At 41.6% G+C, this 8806-nt stretch overlaps 1 long non-coding RNA gene across 1 annotated transcript; it reads right to left on the bottom strand.

Annotated features, from left to right (window-relative positions):
- Positions 1-2842: 2842 nt before the first annotated feature.
- LOC142360749 (uncharacterized) lies at positions 2843-8366 on the bottom strand. The gene is made up of 3 exons (XR_012763325.1): positions 8199-8366; positions 5452-5538; positions 2843-2989 (listed from the first exon to the last, which is right to left on the bottom strand). It is a non-coding gene; the product is annotated as an uncharacterized LOC142360749 (long non-coding RNA).
- Positions 8367-8806: the final 440 nt, after the last annotated feature.

Raw genomic sequence — 8806 nt, 5'->3', positions numbered from 1 at the left:
AAACCACACTGGTATTGCTAGTGCCAAATCTCTGTCTTGTCCGTATAAGTTACAAGGGCAAAGGGTTTTTCTCCAGTTAATTTGGATTAGTTTTAATAGGATCGTGTTATCTGAGGTGGATGACACCAAGGTCAGCGAGTTCCCATTTATTATAGCTACAAAACACAGCCAGATAAATGAGACCTGAAAGACAATGAGGAAGCCTAACAGTGAGAACTGCAGGCAAATAAAATGAAATAGATCACAGGGCACTGTAGAAAGAAATATACAGCTGCTGTAGAAAAAAAGCATATATATACAAGGAAAACATTTTTCCTTTTCACTGCTTATAAATGATACTGTAACTTAAACTTCTAACAACAAAGCTTCCAAGTAAAACTTCTTAACAGTCTTCCCATACCTGAGCTTGAAGGTCTGGGCTTTTGTTACTGTGGACCTTTCATGTAAAACACTGAGCCATCAACCTTTCCCTCTGTCAGCAGCAAAAGGAATTGGGTGAGTTCACTTTCTCTGGTTTTGTAACCACTTCTTTGGAGTCACCTGTGGGCCATTTCGTTTTAGCTCCCCTCCTGCTAGTAGCTTTGCCTCTTTTGGAGTCCTCTGTGAATTATGTGGGGCTTTTTCTCCCCTCTGCTTCCTTTCTGCCCCTCATAAAATAGCCTGGAAGATGTGGTCTTACTAAAAACGCTATAAATGCATTATGGCTTTGTAATGAACTCTTGCCATGCTTTTTGCCTCTTACTATTCTCTTTGTGGTTTCCTCATTTAAAAAAACTTCAGCATCTTTCTCTAATGATGTAAGGAAATTTAGGGCACAATGGTCCTGTCTTCTGTAAATCTGTCTGTATTTTCTATAAATACATTAAATGGATGTCCCTGGCACAAGGAACTACTTTACGTTAAAGGGGATAGTGCCATAATACAATGTTATAGCTTCACTGAAGGCATGAAGACTGCAAGGCATAAGCATAAACCTCCTTTGTGCAGCTGGCTCGGACATCTCAAAACTGCAAGAGGCTGGTCATTGCCAGAGCTGCAATGAAGCATCCTCCGAGTATAAAGCATTACAAGCAAAATAACCGATGAGTCTTTCTGTTCTCTCTGTCAATTTTGAAGATCCTCTACAGCAATGAAATCAAACTATGACCTGCTGTTCCTATCTATATGTCTCCTATACCATGTCTCCTGGTTTGCAGCTGATAGCATTCAAAATACGTAAGGTTTTTTTTTAAACACGTTCCTGTCATTACTTTGCACCTCAGCCAATTACTGTGTTTCCTACAGGTTCTTCCAAATGTGAAGCATATGTGAAATGTTCCATGAGATGCAGTTTCTTTGTTAAGATGTCACCTGCTCTTTGAGAAATATTGAGCACTGCTGCATTTTTGCACAGAATAAAAAGACAGATAATTGGCATCATGATCTTTTGTCTCTGTTCAGTTATATTTAAACTGGGAACAACAACAGATTTCTCTATTGTATGGGAGCCTATGTCTAAGATTCCTGTCACAGGAGGACTGTGCACTGGTAAGAATGAATAATTACATTCATAGGAATGTCAGTTATTTATAAATTAATACAGAAGAAGACTGTTAGTATTTCAATCCAGAAAGAACTGTTCAGATATGTTTTTCTGAATCCTGAAGACACGACAAAGAAAATAATTTTAAAGGATGCAGAAATAAATGGTTCTGTGTCCAGCTCTTGCAGACGCAGTTTTAATTAACAATGTGTTACTAACATAATGAGCCAAGATCTATCAGCATGACATATTACTTATATTGTTAGGTAACAGCACCTGCCAGAAATTGTAATTCTAGATCCTTCTAATTACTTTCTGATCAGAATTTCTGTCGGGATGCTACAAACCTAGAGACTCAGCAATACACCCGGATACTGATTCCTCTGGCCAAGGCAAGGGTTTCAACTAATAAAATTTACCTGAAAGCGAGGTGTGAAATCAGTAATAAAGTTCTAACTTTGCCTTTGCTCTGCTCAGTTAAATCAAAGGTAAAGACGTACCCCTGGGGACAGTAACCTTAAGCAGTAAAGAAGCTAAAGCAGCTCCGGGCAATTCTCCAAGGAAGCACATAGGCGTGATCCAAAGTTCAGTGGCTTAGTGGAAAGATCTAACCGCTTCACAGGACTTTGGCTCCCACACCTTATTAAAACATGCAGAAAATCTTACATACAGTTTATAAAAAATGTATTCTAAGATATTGCCAAGGTTTATAGAGAATTTGTTATTGCAGATTAAATCTGTTATGTAATAAAGGACAGGACACAGTCTCCAGAAAACCTAAGATAACCCTTTTAATGCAAATATAGATAAACAGAATCTTTACAGAAATGCAAAGGGTATTTGTGTCCGCAGCAGGGGTGGAAGCAAGGAGACCATGCAGATAAACCGTTCGGCCTGATGAGCGTCAGCGGTGAAGGCAGCGCTGGGGGGGGTGGTCTCACACCACCGTCCGTGAGCCAGCCAGCTTGAACACACCGAGGTCCCACCCCGGCTCAGCCCTTTCCCATGCTGCTTGAAATCAGAAATACCTGCAGTCATCCCACTACGCCTTTACCGGGCTCAAAGAAAAGAAAACCCTTCTGGCAATTTCACTACCCCTGCATGCTGAAGAGTAGGACCAAATTTTGAACTGATAGGCTGTATTTGGTCAGATTCTTGGAACTTGATATTGCCACGTTAAAGGAGGGGAATGTTCCCACTGCTGAGCTATTTAAGAGGACATGTGATCACTGAATCTATGTACATTGCATTTATCACAAAAGATAAAATGAATCAAGATGACGTAAATAGAACAAATTTAATTCAAAACAGACACCACAAAACCACTAATGATCATCACTGTTATTTCATTAAAATGGAATGAAAAGGTTAAATCTTCCAAAGATTCACCGAATGCCATCAAACAGAATAAAGGCCAGGTGCACGACTGGTATAAATCAGCACAGCTCTGTTGTTCCTGGATTTGACCTGACAGGAGAAAAGGATCCAGTCTTATTTATGTAGCCTTTTGTTTTTAAATGTTGCAAATACAATGTATAGATTTTCTGAAAAGCACTTTGCTACAAAGAGTTAAAATGAAGAATGTTTCAATTAAGCTTCTGTGAAAAAATACTGTATTTTTTATCAGTACAAAAAAAATGCCTAAAAAAACAGATGGGAGCCTAGAGGATGGGTAAAAAGAAACTTCATAGCTGAAGGAAAGGTATGTTGGGAAAAGTAAGCCTTAAAACTGCTCAGAGAGGGCTTACCCTGCCAAGGGAAATGCCTGCAGGAGAGAAGTTAGTCAGAAACTGTGATGACTGTTGGCTTGACTGGACAATTTCAGGCTACGTGGTGGCAGCAAGGAGCCCAGCCACGGCTGCCTTCTGACCCGAGACCCAGTGCCACGGTCCCGGCCAGCCCCTGCGTGCCTGTGCAGCACCCCGGACACCCCGTCCCCTCGGCAGCACGGCTGCTGCCTGCTGCGGGGCTGGGCGCCTGCCCGCACCCCTTCCCTGGGGCTGCCCGGCAAGGGGAGCTGGGGAGAACGGCTTTTCTCAGGCTTCGCCTCCTCCCTGAACAGACGCTCAGCCTACGAGCCCACAGATCTCTGCCTGACGTCGGGAAGATGGTAGGCCAGGCCGAGCATATGACAGGACAGAAAATAGCACGAACCTGCCACTCCTGGCCCCTTTTATTTCACTCTCTGACCCTTTTCCTTTTGTTTATTGTACTTAGTACAATGGAAGGGAACATCTGGACTCTAGTGACAGCAAACCAAATTTGCATGCATATAGCAGCTAATTAAGCACGTGTTTATCTGCAGCTGCAAACAGCAATTAGTCATAAGACAGCTTTCCACACCCCTTCTTGCCTATTCTTCTGTTCCCCTCGGAGGGCCGTCTCACGCGTGTGTCTCGGAGAGGCGCTGAGCACTGCCCTCCTTTCTCTTTGTGGAGACAGTGGTACAGCTGAGCTCAAACCCTTCGGTATCACTTTGACTAGGATGAACTTCCTCCGATGCATCAATTTCTCGTAGAAACGGCTTTCTGCAGAAGACATGATGTGAGCGACCCAAATCCAAACACCCCTGTCCACATCCCAGCTTAGCTGGGACTGTAAGCAGGTTTCCTTCACAGTTCCTCGCCTCAGATCTGAGAAAACCGAGCTCCGGAGCATTGTTTCTGACTGCTGCTATTTTCTACTGCCTCTCTGCAGTTGCCCGAGGCAAATACTGGTTTCTCTACTCCCTGCAGCTATAAAGAAGTTTATGTTTGCCCTACAGTTTCCACCCCAGGCCTATGAAGGGCATATTACAAAATCTTATCATGCCAAGAAAATATGTATATCCTATGCTTGTCTTTTCAGCTGTGGAGAGTCCCCTGGCAAGGAAGCCATAGGTAGCATTTTGTCGCCTAGGATAGCTGGCCTCATTTCTCCTGTAACAGAGTCAAATATTCTAGACAGGTAAAGCAGAGGCTGTTCAGGGCTGCAACGAAGAGACACAGAGTCATTTACAAAGCACAACAAATTTCTAGTTTGGTGAAAACTGAAGACTGTGTTGCATATTCCTAAATTTCAGCCTCTGGCATGATATATTTTAATTTATCTGTATGCTAAAATGGAGTGTAGTAATAGGGCGAGCTTCAGCTCAGGCAGGTGCAAGTTGGAGAAGAAAGGGCTGGAGTGTGATCAAAGGGACGAGTGTGCCTCGAGCAGAGACTAGATTCAATGGAATGGCTTCACAATCTGGACAACAGCGATTATTCCACGTGGCCCTTTGCATTTGCTCATTGTATAATCGAGCTGCCTGACCAAGGCTTTTGTTGCGGAAAGAGTCTCCTGCCTACATAATGATCTCTGCTGGAGAAATCCTGTGCAACAACGTTCTAGAGTATAATTTGCAACATTTCCATTGGATTTACTTGTGTGTGTTAATAGTATGTAGGCATTCCCAGCTATAAAAAATTCCTACAAATGGCAGAAAGCTTTTGCATCAGGTACTCATTTGAAAATATAACTGCAGCTTTCAGAAACTTGCTAAGGCCCGGAGACCTGTTAGAAAACAGAAGTTTGCTTTTCATACAGGTAAAATGAAGTCTCCTGTGTTTCAGTGGGAAATACTAATGCAGGGGTTTTTTTGTGACTGTCCTGTAACAGCAATGCATAGAACACCACTGGCTGGCACCAACAAGCACTGTGACACTGTCACATGCATCTGCATTTCAGGCATAGCTGTGCTTATGGGAGCACATTCCACCAACAAATCCAGACAAAAATGTTAAGGCTTTTACCATTAGGGTAGGTCAACTCATTATTTTACATTTGGGACACAAAGAAAATTAAAAATGATGTGCACCTACTTATTTTTAGGCAAACGGAATGGCTAGACAGTTTTGTGTGCATATGAAACTGGCCAGTAGCACTGGTACTTGCTATGTAACACCTACCTGACTTCAGTAAGACCCACAGGATTTGTGCTGTCATCTCACATCTTCCGTTATATCAAAACAGGTTATCTGCTCCAGGCTCTCCTTCTATAAACAATGGGGGGTGGGGGGGGTTAGTCTGCAAACAAAAGCACTCCCACACACCATCTTAAACACACGCCATCAGAGGATGTGGCAGCAGCCAACCTAGCTCTGGGCTCCGAGCAAGAAACCCACTGAGCTAACTCCCTGCCGATGGATGCAGCGCTTGATTACCCTTTAGTCCTCAGGAATAATTAGACCGCCTTACAACCTAGCTATAGGAGTACCATTGTGCAGTGTTGTCAGCAGGCCTCAGTGAAGAACGGAACAAGCCAGAGGGAATTATCTTCTGCTTACAATTACGGGGAAAGTTTGTTATTATAAACGCTTTTGTCACTCATCCTTTTCAGTATTGAGCTACCCAAACATAGTGTCGTTAGCTCCTGGCATCTCCCTATTATGGTGCTGTGACTCATCATGATAATAAGAATGCTGGGTTTATGACACTGGATTTGCCAGCATTTCTTTACCTGCTTGTTTTTCAGTGTCTTGGTGCTACCACTGGAAGACAACTCTGTTGAACTCCCTGATTTTGTGATGAGCTGGACACATTGGTGGGCTCATACATTTCTTTTTAGTTTCTTCCTTATCCCAAGGAAGCTAACATATACGAACTATTTTTTACTGTGCTCTGTATGATTTGAAGCTTGAGAACCAAAGAAGAAAGTGTAGGCTGAACCTCAAGTGAAAGGCATACAAAATAAAGAGATGTGAGACAGAATGTGTATTTACGTGTGCTCGTGTACTTACAATCCCTCTAAAAATAGGTAAGTGCGAGAGCTATTAAGATGAAAGGAATGGAAGGAAAAAGAGAGGAATGCCTGCTGGATGAATTGCAGTAGAAAAAGCATTTGAGAAAAATGTTAGTGGAATGAAAAATGGGAAAGTGCACCGAGAAAACAAAAGATGATTTCTCCTTGTGCTATGCCTGGAAGAGGAACTCTGAAAAAATGGCCCGCAGTAAAAGCATAGCTATTCTCAATGTATTATCCTGGTTATTGCTGTGCATAACTCATAACAGCTAAAATTATGCAACTCAATTTAAGATGCTTGGCTGGTACGTAGCTCTCAGCCTCACAAAACACTGTTGGAAGAACAATAAATAGTGAATCAGTACAGAATAAGTCACCCAATACGTGGTTTTAAAAGGCACCATGCTGTTTAAGGGCAGGAGTGCGTTCAGAATCCAAATACACTTTAAAAGAGGAGGGTTAGTAAATCTGTTATTCTGCTGTTACTTTAATAAAAATCTTGTTGCATATTAAGATTTGTAAGTCACTGCTGTGGTTACCATTACATGCACACAGAATCTTGACTTTGCCATCTCCCTTCATCTGCAGTGCAGCATTTCACTTGCAGAGCTGCCACTGCCCATAGTGGGAACTGATTCTGGCAGTCACTGCTTGGAGGAATCTTTAATTCTCAAGAGTGTTTCCCAATTCACACACCTTGATTAACAAGACCCAAATAGGAACATTTTATAAATCAATTTGGACAGAGTATGTATTCCAGATAAATTGCCTAAGTTTCCAGAACTCAGAGGAAAATGGGAAAACCTAATGGTAAGCAAAAAGAGAAATAATTTCTTCTTTTAGAGAACAGGAACTTCAGTCAACTGCTTATTTCATTAAGTACCAGGACATAAAACATACATTCCTGGGTTTGCTTTACTTCATTCTGGATCTGGCAACTCAAAATCTAGTTGGTCAAGCATCAGCTCCCAGTCTCTTAAATTTTCTTTTAAATTAAATGTTGGATACAAAAATACTCTTACCAAACGACAAATGTATTTTTTTTTATGTCTGCTTTATAGTTTTACACAACAAAATGTGAAGAATCTTCCATTCATATAAACTGACAATCCATTCACATAAACTGATGTTTACAACTATAGAACAACAAATTAGGCAAAGAAGAAGAGAATGAAGATTATTTAGCCACATGGCTCTATTTAGCTGTTGCCTCTAGATAATGCTGTAACCTGAGTGTATATAAATGTACATACTGCCTGAATACACCCTTAATAGAAGATGATTCTTTCACTTTAGGGTTATACAAATAGACACAATGACTTTTCTCACAAATTAAATGGTTCTCTAAATTAAATGGTACAACTACTTATTTTCTTGAGTGAGCAGCAAAAAGTGTTCAGACCAAAGCACAGTTTTCACAGATGAAAAGCTAGTATCCAGAAATAAAAACTTTGGTATCTGGGGTAGCATCTGTCTCTCAATATGTTTTTTAGGCTTTTTCTGTCTTATGATACATGCTACAGATCATACTACTTCTTTTAAAAGCCAGTTGCCGTGTCTGTGTGTGCAAGCCCCAGGGTAGAGTTTTGTAAAGAACAGAGCACTATGTTCCAGAAGACACGACTGAACTCCCAAAACACAAGGAACTGAAATAATCAGGGACAAAGATATCAGTAGCTAAGATAGCTTATATACAAGGGAAGAAGCTCGCTGTCTTTGTAGGCATACACACTGCTCAAATGAATGTACTCTGTGTGGTCTATCCCAGTTACAGAAAGTTGAGACACTTTAGCTTGAGGCAGTCGTAGACTACTGAATGCCTTGATGTAGCACAACCACCAATGTCAATCCACAAAATTATTGTGCATTACAATCCCACCAATAGATATGAGAACCAGTGCATGGACAACTCACATGGCTTGCTGAAAGACACAGGTGAAGTGAGGTTTCGTCATATGTGAGTGATATATGACAATCAGGTGGCGATGGGTTTCTTAGGCCTTGAAGTGGTACACCCATCTACAAGCCTACAGCAACAGGAAAATGTGAAAACAGGAAAAAAGGGACATCTGCACAAGAATCCAGTGTTTGCAGCTTTTACTATTGCCAGGAGAGAGAGATTCATAGCTCTGCCACAGCTGCTTTCATAACCTCCCTGTGCCTCCCAAGCCGAGCTCTCGGCTGCCTTTGGTATCCAACCGTCAGCCCGCCAGGTCTTTCTTTCACACATTCCTTTCTCTTCACCTCAGATACTGGTCACTGCAGTTGTGATTATCTTTCAAAGCACAGAGCGTAAAGCTAGATCACATAACTTTGCCTAGTCTCCTCCAGATGATTACCTGGACAATCTGTCTACATAAACTTGTGTTTTGTGTCACAAAAACCTGCTGTCAATGGGGTCTGATGACTATTTTGTCCCTAGAATTTTAAACAAAACATTCTCTATTCTCAGGTTAGAGAAAAGAAGAGGGGCAAGAAGTGCAGATTTTAAAACTGAAAAACAAACATGATGTCTAACATGG

The sequence above is a fragment of the Opisthocomus hoazin genome, chromosome 3, assembly GCF_030867145.1.
Source record: "Opisthocomus hoazin isolate bOpiHoa1 chromosome 3, bOpiHoa1.hap1, whole genome shotgun sequence".
Lineage (NCBI taxonomy): Eukaryota > Metazoa > Chordata > Aves > Opisthocomiformes > Opisthocomidae > Opisthocomus > Opisthocomus hoazin.
Note: the sequence above shows the minus strand (reverse complement) of the source record. Positions and strands in the feature narration are given on the sequence as shown.